Raw genomic sequence first — 12,505 nt, 5'->3', positions numbered from 1 at the left:
AGATGAAAAAAGGGCCATAGAGGATGACAACCAATGGATATTTAAAAGGCATACACTGGGTAGAATTTTGCTATAGCAGAAGCAGATACCATGCCATAACATAATCACTGGCGACACATTGGTGCTGCTATTCCGGTAACACTAGCCCACTGCTCTCCTTCTGCTTCCCTGGTTCCCTTGGTTCAGTGGACAAAAGGAGATTTCCTGCTGGGCGCTGTATCAGATACTGTAGGTGTGACTCGTGTGTAGCCTAGTTGGACAGACAGCAGCTCCCCAATGTATTAACCAGCTTAAAACACACTGCGTAACCATAACCTTTCTGATGCTAGCCAGGATAGTGTAGTATTAGACACAGGATGGTTCATTGAAATGCTCTTTGCACCTGTTGCAGGCCGGTGATGGCTTTTGGATTTCTCTCACTGCTCTGAACCATATTGGATTTATGGAAGGATTTATTCTCATGGTGGTTTATTGATTTTGAGGTTGATTTTGAGCCCATTGAGACCCAGAGTCTCCTTTTCAAGGGAGACCTGGCTAAGAAGACAGAAACAATCAATACATTACAGAACTAAAACATAAGACAATACAATAAAATTCAACATGATCCAGCCTAAAATAGGCATTTTACACTCCTCTGTAATGGTCTCCCATCAAAAATGTGAATTAATTCAGTGGCACTAACATATCTAGACGAAGCATGTATTGTAGACTATTCCATACCTCTGGTGCACAAGACGAGAAGGCAGTCTTGCCTAATACTGTAAATGTTCTGGGGACTTTAAGTAGCAACCACCTAGCAGACCGGGTATGGTAACTGCTGGTGGTGAAGGAGACCAGATTAAAGAGGGAGTTTACCCAAAAGGGCATTGTAGATGAACACATAGAAATGTAGCTTTCTGCGCATATGAAGTGAGGTCCAACCCACCATTTGGTATAAGGTGCAATGGTGGGTGAGTGACTTGGCATTCGTAATAAAGCGCAAGGATGCATGAATAACAGAGTCCAGTGTCTATAAGACAGAGGAGGCTGCATGCATATATAACAAGTCACCATAATCAATTACAGAGAGAAAAGTGGCCTGAACAAACTTCTTTCTAGCCATAAGCGGGAAGCAGGCCTTATTACGAAAACAAAAACCTAATTTCAATCTAAGCTTCCTCACAAGATTATCCATATGAACTTTTAAGGGCAACTTGTCATCCAACCATATACCTAGGTATTTGTAGGATAACACTATTTCAATGGAATAAGCCACTAGATGTGACAATGCTAACCTTCTCTGGCTGAGTGCTCTTGTATAAGTCATGAATTTAGTTTTTTGTACATTCAAGACCAGTTTGAGACCATAAATGGAGGCCTGCAGTGACTGAAAAGCAGTCTGAAGCTCTTCAACAGCCTGAACCAGAAAAGGAGCACATTAATAAAGTTGCACCTACAGCTGAAGTTGGAAGTTTACATACACCTTAGCCAAATACATTTGAACTCAGTTTTTCACAATTCCTGACATTTAATCCTAGTAAAAATTCCCTGTCTTAGGTCAGTTAGGATCACCACTTTATTGTAAGAATGTGAAATGTCAGAATAATAGTAGAGAATGATTTATTTCAGCTTTTATTTCTTTCATCACATTCGCAGTGGGTCAGAAGTTTACATACACTCAATTAGTATTTGGTAGCGTTGCCTTTAAATTGTTTAACAAACGTTTCGGGTAGCCTTCCACAAGCTTCCCACAATAAGTTGGGTGAATTTTGGCCCATTCTTCCTGACAGAGCTGGTGTAACTGAGTCAGGTTTGTAGGCCTCCTTGCTCGCACATGCTTTTTCAGTTCTGTCCACAAATTTTCTAAAGGATTGAGGTCAGGGCTTTGTTATGTCCACTCCAATACCTTGACTTTGTTGTCCTTAAGCCATTTTGCCACAACTTTGGAAGTATGCTTGGTGTCATTGTCCATTTGGAAGACCCATTTGCGACCAAGCTCTAACTTCCTGACTGATGTCTTGAGATGTTGCTTCAATATATCTACATTATTTCCCTTCCTCATGATAACATCTATTTTGTGAAGTGCACCAGTCCCTCCAGCAGCAAAGCAACCCACAACATGATGCTGCCACACCCGTGCTTCACGGTTGGGATGGTGTTCTTCGGCTTGCAAGCCTCCCCCTTTTTCCTCCAAACATAACGTTGGTCATTATGGCCAAACAGTTCTATTTTTGTTTCATCAGACCAGTGGACATTTCTCCAAAAAGTACGATCTTTGTCCCCATGTGCAGTTGCAAACTGTAGTCTGGCTTTTTTATGGCGGTTTTGGAGCAGTGGCTTCTTTCTTGCTGAGCGGCCTTTCAGGTTATGTCGACATAGGATTCGTTTTACTGTGGATATAGATACAGTTGAAGTCGGAAGTTTACATACACTTAGGTTGGAGTCATTAAAACTCGTTTTTCAACCACTCCACAAATTTCTTGTTAACAAACTATAGTTTTGGCAAGTCGGTTAGGACGTCTACTTTGTGCATGACACAAGTCAATTTTCCAACAATTGTTTCCAGACAGATTATTTCACTGTATCATAATTCCAGTGGATCAGAAGTTTACATACACTAAGTTGACTGCCTTTAAAAACAGCTTGGAAATTCCTGAAAATTATGTCATGGCATTAGAAGCTTCTGATAGGCTAATTAACATCATTTGAGTCAATTGGAGGTGTACCTGTTGATGTATTTCAAGGCCTACCTTCAAACTCAGTGCCTCTTTGCTTGACATCATGGGAAAATCAAAAGAAATCAGCCAACACCTCAGGAAAATAATTGTAGACCTCCACAAGTCTGGTTCATCCTTGGGAGCAATTTCCAAATGCCTGAAGGTACCACGTTCATCTGTACAAACAATAGTACGCAAGTATAAACACCATGGGACCACGCAGCCGTCATACCGCTCAGGAAGGAGATGCGTTCTGTCTCCTGGAGATGAACATACTTTGGTGCGAAAAGTGCAAATCTGTCACGACTTCCGCCCGAGGTCGGTCCCTCTCCTTGTTCGGGGGGCGTTCGGCGGTCGACGTCACCGGTCTTCTAGCCATCGCTTATCCATCTTTCATTTTCCATTGGTTTTGTCTTTATTTTCTACACACCTGGTTTTCATTATCCAATTACATGTTCATGTATTTAACCCTCTGTTTCCCCCATGTTTGTTGTGCGTGATTATTTCTATGTTCAGTTCGGTTATGATGGCTGGTTTTTCGACAGGTGTTGTGGTCACCCGTGCGTAATATTTACTGTTGGTTATTGGTCAAGTGTATTTGTTTACCTTGTGCCTTTTTTGTTGTTGAGTAAAGTAGGTTGCTCACTCATTTTTGCTCTCCTGCGCCTGACCTCATGCACCAGCTACACTCACCTTCTGACAAAATCAATCCCAGAACAACATCAAAGGACCTTGTGAAGATGCTGGAGGAAAGATCAGAAGATTCTAAAGCCATGACATCATTTTCTGGAATTTTCCAAGCCGTTTAAAGGTACAGTCAACTTAGTGTATGTAAACTTCTGGCACACTGGAATTGTGATACATTGAAATAATCTGTCTGTAAACAATTATTGGAAAAATTACTTGTCATGCACAAGGTAGATGTCTTAAACCGACTTGCCAAAATTATAATTTGTTAACAAGAAATTTGTGAAGTGGTTGAAAAATTAGTTTTAATGACTCCAACTTAAGTGTATGTAAACTTCAACTGTATGTACAGACTGTCATCAGCATATAGGTGCAACTTTGCTGGTTGCATCCCATTAACCAAATCATTAATAAAAATTGAGAACAACACAGTAGCTAAAATGGAACCCTGGGACACACCGCTATTAATCTCAACAAAGCTAGACTTGTGATTGTCAGCACATGCACTTTGTGTTCTGTCAGAAAGATAGTTCCTAAACCAATTTACTGCCCCTTCACTTAGACCAGTGATACTGAGTCTAGCTAGCAACAATTCATGGTCAACTGAATCAAATGCCTTTGATAAATCAACAAACAGAGCAGCACAATATTGCTTTTTATCAAGTGCATGTATTTTTATCAAGTGCATGTATCCGGGTGAAGTTTCTTTCTGACCCATTTTATTTGATCAGAACCTTGTTGGCCTGTGCTGCTTCATTCAAAGATAGTCTGTACACCCTGGTGGGTAGGCTAAATGCCACCTGTTTCCTGTTTTGAAAATGTTTCAAAATAGTCTGCCCGAGGAGAGTTTTTAAGAATTGTGATTAAATAATGCAATATTTTACTTGCATTAATGCTGTTTGCTCAGCAACCTGAACCTCCGTATGATCCTGCAGTAGTGTTTGAGTCTCAGTGAACTGGACGTCAGTGTCAACCTCGCCTCCTAGATGGAGCAAACTGACCTAAATCCTTTTTCAAAACTCTCCTCGGGCAGACGTGTCACAACTACTTGAATCTAGCAAACCTGATTCAAGTAGTCAAGGGTTTGATGATTATAATTAATGTTTACGTTGGCCATTATGACAACCTGAACCTCCTTGCCATCCAAGTGAAAGGATAAACACACAAGTACACCACAAAGTACATTTAATATCTGCACAAGTACAATGTAATTACTTCGTGTACACAGAATTTAGCTAATTGAAATCAAATCAAATGTTATTTGTCACATACACATGGTTAGCAGATGTTAATACAAGTGTAGCGAAATGCTTGTGCTTCTAGTTCCTTGTATTACCTTATACACACAAGTGTAAAGGAATGAATATGTACATAAAAAAATATATGAATGAGTGATGGTATAGAACGGCATAGGCAAGATGCAGTAGATGGTATAGAGTACAGTATATACATATGAGATGAGTAATGTAGGGTATGTAAACATATAAAAGTGGCATTGTTTAAAGTGGCTAGTGATACATTACATCAAGATGGCAAGATGCAGTAGATGGTATAGAGTACAGTATATACATATGCGATGAGTAATGTAGGGTATGTAAACATTATATGAAGTGCCATTGTTTAAAGTGGCTAGTGATACATTTGTTACATCAATTTTTCCATTATTAAAGTAGATGGAGTTGAGTCAGTATGTTGGCAGCAGCCACTCAATGTTAGTGATGGCTGTTTAACCTTCTGATGGCCTTGAGATAGAAGCTGTTTTTCAGTCTCTCGGTCCTTGCTTTGATGCACCTGTACTGACTTCGCCTTCTGGATGATAGCGGGGTGAACAGGTCGTGGCTCGGGTGGTTGTTGTCCTTAATGTCGGTGACATCGGGTGGTGTAGGTGTCCTGGAGGGCAGGTAGTTTGCCCCCGGTGATGCGTTGTGCAGACCTCACTACCGTCTGGAGAGCCTTAGGGTTATGGGCGGAGCAGTTGCCGTACCAGGCGGTGATACAGCCCGACAGGATGCTCTCGATTGTGCATCTGTAAAAGTTTGTGAGTGTTTTTGATGACAAGCCGAATTTCTTCAGCCTCCTGAGGTTGAAGAGGCGCTGCTGCGCCTTCTTCACCACGCTGTCTGTGTGGGTGGACCAATTCAATTTGTCCGTGATGTGTACGCCGAGGAACTTATAACTTTCTACCCTCTCCACTACTGTCCCGTCGATGTGGATAGGGGGGTGCTCCCTCTGTTGTTTCCTGAAGTCCACGATCATCTCCTTTGTTTTGTTGACGTTGAGTGTGAGGTTATTTTCCTGACACCACACCCTGAGGGCCCTCACCTCCTCCCTGTAGGCCGTCTCGTCGTTGTTGGTAATCAAGCTCACTACTGAAGCCTAATGAAGTGTATGTTGGGGGTGCTTACTTGTAATTAATGTGTACGTATATCGTATGTTACCCATCCTGACCCTAATTTTAAAGCTTCTGGAAGCGCCATCCAAGTTTAAGAATAAACAGACTAGTACACCACAGAGTACATGTAATATCTGCATAAGTACAATGTAATTACTAGGTGTTACACTTCATTTGAATTAGCTAAATCCTGTGTATCTTGAGGTGTACTTACTTTGTAATTATTGTGTACCTACAAAGTACGTTACCCATTCAGATAATCTTATCGTCAGCTTCTGAAAGTGCCATCCAAGTGAGAAAATAAACACACTAATACATCGCAGAGTACATGTCTGTAATATCTGCATAAATACAAGGTTGTCGCTAGTTCTTACACAGGATTTAGCTATTTAAAGTGAAGTGTAACTTTATAGTTACCTATGAGCAATTTCTATATAATTACGTGTTACTCATTACCAAGTGAAAATACCTACAAATAAAAGACGAGCTTCTACTTTTGTCACGCCCTGACCTGAGATATCTCTGTTTTCTTTATATTTTGGTTAGGTCAGGGTGTGACTAGGGTGGATACGCTAGTTTTTGTATTGTCTAAGGGTTTTGTATTGTCTAGGGGTTTTGAATTGTCTAGGATTTTTGTATGTCTAGGGTTCTGTAGGTCTAGGTATTTGTATGTTTATGGTGGCCTGATATGGTTTCCAATCAGAGGCAGCTGTTTGTCGTTGTCTCTGATTGGGGATCATATTTAGGTAGTCATTTCCCTTTGGTGTTTGTGGGTTCTTATTCTATGTTTAGTTGCCTGTCTGCACTATTCATATAGCTTCACGTTTAGTTTGTTTTGTTAGTTTGTTCAGTATTCTTTCTTTAATAAAAGAAGAATGTACGCATACCACGCTTCACCTTGGTCCGATCTTTATAACGAACGTGACAACTTTAGTCAACTTTATTGCAATATGTGAAAAGACCTTACATTTCTTATAAAATAATAACAATTTTTATTGTTAGATTAATAATTTGATTAAACAAAGATATATATATATATATAATATATATATATATATATATATATTTAATAACATAAAAATAACAACTCTAGTGGGGACTCAAATCTGTAGCCTATAGTATGGTGAGTAGCCTAGATACAGTAACTAGCTAATTTAGAAAAGCTGTAGAACGGTCAATGGGGTGTGTGATCGGACAAAAGCCCAACCTATTTGTATAGGAAATTCAGTGCAGAAGAGCAAGAGCAGGGGGTGCGTATTCATTAAGCCACAATTGTTGCAAAACGTTTCTTAAACGGAAGCAAACGGAAGGAAACGGGGAAGGACTTACCTGAATTTGTCCAAGAGAAACTCTCGTTTTTGTTTGAAAAACCAAACGTTTGGACTTATGATTACTTATGATTCCCCAGGACGTCGGAATGTTTTCAAACAACGTTGACACCATGTGCCTGCCACAATAACGCCTCGATCCCACCGACAGCGTCGGTGCGCAAAATGGTACGCAGCATCATCTGGATATGTGTGCAAGAAAAGTTCAACATTCACCTTCTGCTACCATTTCTGTCAAGCCGTCTACGCATACAGTTTGATGCATACATTCGATAAATCCAACGTTTGCACCACACAGAACGCACTGCAATGCTGCAAGGCCGACTCAGCGTTCCATTAAAAATGAATGTACTTCTGGTGTACCAAAATGCAATGACTCTATTGGTGTGATCGAAGTGTAACACATAATGGTTGCGTTCCCCTGCTCAGACGTTGCATGCATCAACCAATCATTGTGTGAACATGTCATCGACAGTGTCATCGACTGACGGATGGCTCATTTGGTTAGCTGATACTTAAAATCATAGAGATCCTATTCAGAGGACTGGACTCTCTTCTGGACAGACTGCTCTGTCTCCCTGGACAGAGTTATGGACAGGAAGCGTTACTAGGTACTCTACCTCTTCCAAGTCCACCTCCCTCTCCTCATAGCGCTCTGAATATGTGCCTCTGCAGCTGTTGAGTTGTCACATTCAACGCTATGTGTTTGCTGTAACCTTACAGAAGATCAACCACTTTCCCAGGATGAGTGAGATTTGTTGAAAGGATCTTCTGGCTCAAAACATGAACCGCACGCTGAAGCTCTTCCCCAGATACTACAATATCTTTCCCTGAACATGGTGCCTACCGGCAGAGTGAGTTCTCATTGTCACTGTGCTTAGTCTCGTCATTCAAAACACGTATTGAATCAGCAGTGTAATCAATGGAGAATTTTTTATTTTATTTTTTTGTATCTGCAGTTATAGTGACTTCCAAGCTTACACTAGGGCCAAAAAACACAAGACATACGTCTGTAAGGCAGACTCCGGTTGCCAAGGGAGAGGCATCGTCATCACCAAGTTCCGCAACGACATACGGCCCGGAGAACACATGATCTACCAGTTGTTCGTCTCCCAGGTGAGACTCACTGACACACACCTCCCTTCTCAGAGAGGGAACCTTCTAGACTTTGTATAATATTCTGCAGAATCGATTCAACTCATAGCTCAACTGAGGTTGCAGGAGGACAGGTGCAATAAAAGTGATACCTTATTATGTGACAGTATTTAATGGGACCAATCAGAGAGTAGGTTTATGACTGTCTTTATGAAGGACCAATCAGAGAGCAAGGTTATGATGATGTAATTTTGAGGGGACCAATCAGAGAGCAGGGTTATGACGATGTCATTAGGAATAGACAAATCGGAGAGCAGGGTTATGAGGATGTCATTATGAAGGGAACAATCAGAGAGCAGGGTTATGATGATGTCATTATGAAGGGACCAATCAGAGAGCCGGGTTATGTCAATGTTATTATGAAGAGTCTAATCAGAAAGCAGGGTTATGATGATGTCATTAGATATATCATAATGCCAACTGTGCTCTCCCCCAGCCATTCATTATTGACGGCTTCAAGTTTGAGCTGCGTATCTATGTACTGGTGACCTCCTGTGACCCCTTCCGCATCTTCCTGTACAACGATGGGCTGGCTCGCTTCTGCACTACCCAATACAATGAGCCCAGCAATGGCAAAGTGGTGAGGTGGACAACACGGCTACTCAGTTAACACTTCTAATGCCAACTGTTACACAGCATTACACACTTCTCATTTGCCTATCTTGCTCTGTTTGGCAGTGTTGTTTGTACAGTTGATAGTTTGAAGCACTAGATAATCATTTAACATGAGGAATCTCATCAGTAACTTTACTGATCCCTGACTCTCCCCCACTGACTATCTTTCTATTTCTACAAGGATGATGTTTGCATGCATCTGACCAGCTATGCCATCAACAAGCCCAGTGAGAACTTTGTCCGTGATGACGACACTGGCAGCAAAAGGTAAGCAGGTGTTCCTTTACTTCAAATACCTCTCGAATTGAACTTTACCTTCATTTCTTTGTATAATTCATCTCATTGGGAATTCCCATCCACAAGTGACTGCTAAGCCAATGCTTCCATCTCAGTTCCCTCCTCCCTGTCGTTCCAGGAAGCTGTCCACCTTGAACACGCACCCGGAGGCCATGTGTTACGACACAGAGAAGATGTGGTTGGACATTGAGGACGTGATTATTAAGACGCTCGTTTCTGCCCACCCCGTCCTCAAACACAACTACCACACCTGTTCCCCTAACCACGCTGCTGGCAGTGCCTGCTTTGAGATCCTGGGCTTTGATGTGCTGCTAGACCATCAACAGGCCCTGGGTGCTAGAGGTGATGCCCTCTTCTTGGGTTAGGAGGACGTATTGATATGGGTCCTATATCCCTAAAGCGTCTTTTGAGCTAAGAAATGTGTTATGCTAAGGCATTTTGCTAGCATTTTATATTAAAGCTAGAAAGCAAACAAGGTATATTCATCATGCTCAATTATGTTCACGTGTGTGTGTGTGCAGGTGAACCACCCACCCACCCCCCCCCCCCCAGTTTCCCCACTGATTTGCCCGGGATTAGAAGGATGGCCTGCTGTATGACACCCTGCTCCTTCTAAACCTGGCTGCCCGTGACCGCCATAAGATCGCTGAGGAGGATAAGCGCAGGGTGAAGGAGAGGCTGCTGCAGAACTGGTCCAGAGAGGCCCGGTACAGAACAACGTGATGGGTAGGAAGACCATTTGGAACTTTGTATTTGTGGAATTTCAATGTGCTTGTATGATCAGTTTGACTATGTAACAACAAGCTATGATGGGTCATATTATGAATTATCATGGTTATAGACATGTAACAAACAAAGTGATTTGGACCAAACTCAATCCGGTATGTATTTTTTTTGATGCATTCAATTCATTCATTCAGTTGTGGTCAGTGGAGGTCATTTTTGTGTTGTGAGGAGATGTGTCAGTCCCAGGCAGCCAGTGTGGAGCAAGTCCAGATGGACGAGGCCAAACACCCAGGTGGCTTCCGCGGGATCTATTCCCGCGAGGGTGGAGAGAAGTACTTCAAACACAGCAGCGCCCTGTTTCAAGAGACTGCCACCTCCAAGACCAGGGAGGAGTGTGCCACATAGACATCCCATGTTGAGGCAGGCAAACACTTTCACACACAGACACACACACACACACACACACACTCACATACAGGCTTGTAGACAATACCATGAAAATACTCAAACAGAAAATACAAAATCTTAGTTTATATTCACTTTTTTCGTTGTTTCATGTACAATTTATTTCTGTGTGTGACTGTGTGCTTAGGCAGCAGCTGCAGGTGCTACGTCTAAAGCAAGAGCAGAAGGAGAGGGAGCAAAATGGGAACTGTAGATGAGACTTGGGGTCCTGTATCATTGCTAGATCCGTGACATGTTACCTATGGTTTTCTATGTATTATTACCTACAGAAGCCTAGCTGTCCTCAATCATAGAGGGAAGTCTGGATGTCATAAGGTGAATGCACCAATTTGTAAGTCGCTCTGGATAAGAGCGTCTGCTAAATGACTTAAATGTAAATGTAAATGTAAGAGTCTCATGGCATCATTGGGAGTGGCAATCTTACTTGTAGTTGCAGGGCCTTTCAGCGGCCACAGGAGGGAGCCAAACTTCTTTCCCACTGAACAACTTACATACATGTCCAACTACCACACCATAAGATGGCCATTTAACACATCTACGTTAACATCTCATTAAATACTGAAAAATGATTATACATTGTGATGAAATGTTTCCTTACTATATGGTGTGAATTGTGTCTCTCCAGCTCTTGACCTTGCTCCCCCTGCTTCCTGCAACTTACTTACTCCCCCTGCTTACTGCCCTACAGTGCAGCACCTCTCTGAGGAGGCGGAGAGGGTGATAGAACTGCTCCAACGGGACCAAGTCTATCAGCTGCTGCAGGGGGGGACACCCCAATCCTGACGCCATTAGAGATAGAGATGGTCTGCCAGGTGCCAGGGGACCTGAGGAGGACCAACAGTACCCAGCGTATTCCATGGACAAGTGAGCTCAACCACTGAGCATCCATGCTGCAGCTCTTGTCCTCACTTTATTGCGTCATTACCATACCGCCACTGATCTCAAATTGTAGATTGTACTTATGGATAATCATGTTTATTATTTTGAGGGCATAGTATTGATTTTCTCTACCTTTCTCTCTCTCTCTCTGTCAGTGGTGCTCGTCAGTGCGGTATGAGCTCATCCCATGCAGAGTCCAGGGCCTGGGCCACAGTGTCAAATCTCTCCCAGCTCATGCCTGGATGGCTCCACTGCACCCCCCATGTCCTCTGGCCCCAAGGCTCTCCAGAGCCTGTTTGTCACTTCCACCCCAACCCCACTGATCCAGCGGCCTGACATCCCCCACCTCATCCACAACCCCTCCCGTAAAGTCCCCCAACACGGACAAAGGCGTTAGGGAGCAGGGATGTCACTGGTCCTTCCATAGTGCCAAAAACCACGAGCGAGGGAGAGCAAACGAGCTTTCCTGGCAAACTTTGCATAAGTTGTTCCCCAAATACTCTCCATATACTGTATACATTTCTTCATTTTTTTTTTACATCCTCAAAATGAAATTAATTTCTATGTTAGGACTGAGCTTCTGATAATTGATTGAGGTGAAATGGTGAGAAGAGAAATGGAGTGAGGCCTTATTGTGAAAATATGGAAGCAATGGTGCATATTGTGACTTAGGTATTGCGTGGTACTTGGTAGAAAGATGTGTCATTTAATGTCTATGCAAACACTGTGGCTTTTACAGAATGGAATTTAAGTGAATACTATCTGTGTCTTATCAAATACCTTGGGTTGTTAAATATCACCATAACCACTGAGACAATAGTGAAAACTCTTCAAAATATTATTTCAGGAAATCTGGACATTTTACTCAGTTATGTGAAATCTGAAAGGAAGAGATGGGTGTGACCAGGTAGTCCTATAGCAAATGTGTGCGACTTTGCTACTAGGCTTTGTTATCATATTCGTTTTTGTTTATAATTCTGCAATGGTAACCATAATCGTTCATTTGTGCTAAGTCTTAGAAGAAAAAAACGCTCGGGGCACTGAAATTACCACGAAGCGGGACTAACAAATACTCCTCAGATTTCACTGATTTTAATTGTAGATTAACCCATAGTATTTTCACATGGCTATTTGGGATGTGGTGCCTGCCGTGTGTGTGTGTGTGTGTGTGTGTGTACTGTAAGTCGCTCTGGATAAGAGCGTCTGCTAAATGACTAAAATGTAAAATGTAAAAATGTGTACATTTGTTTGTTGCGCATTATTTT

At 42.2% G+C, this 12,505-nt stretch overlaps 1 pseudogene; it reads left to right on the top strand.

Moving 5' to 3' along the window:
• The first annotated feature begins 7,445 nt into the window (after positions 1 to 7,445).
• Positions 7,446 to 11,637, top strand: LOC139581876 (tubulin polyglutamylase ttll6-like; annotated as a pseudogene).
• The last annotated feature ends 868 nt before the right edge of the window (positions 11,638 to 12,505 follow it).

Source organism: Salvelinus alpinus, chromosome 7, assembly GCF_045679555.1.
Source record: "Salvelinus alpinus chromosome 7, SLU_Salpinus.1, whole genome shotgun sequence".
Taxonomy (NCBI): domain Eukaryota; kingdom Metazoa; phylum Chordata; class Actinopteri; order Salmoniformes; family Salmonidae; genus Salvelinus; species Salvelinus alpinus.
This window is presented reverse-complemented; position numbering and strand designations above follow the sequence as displayed.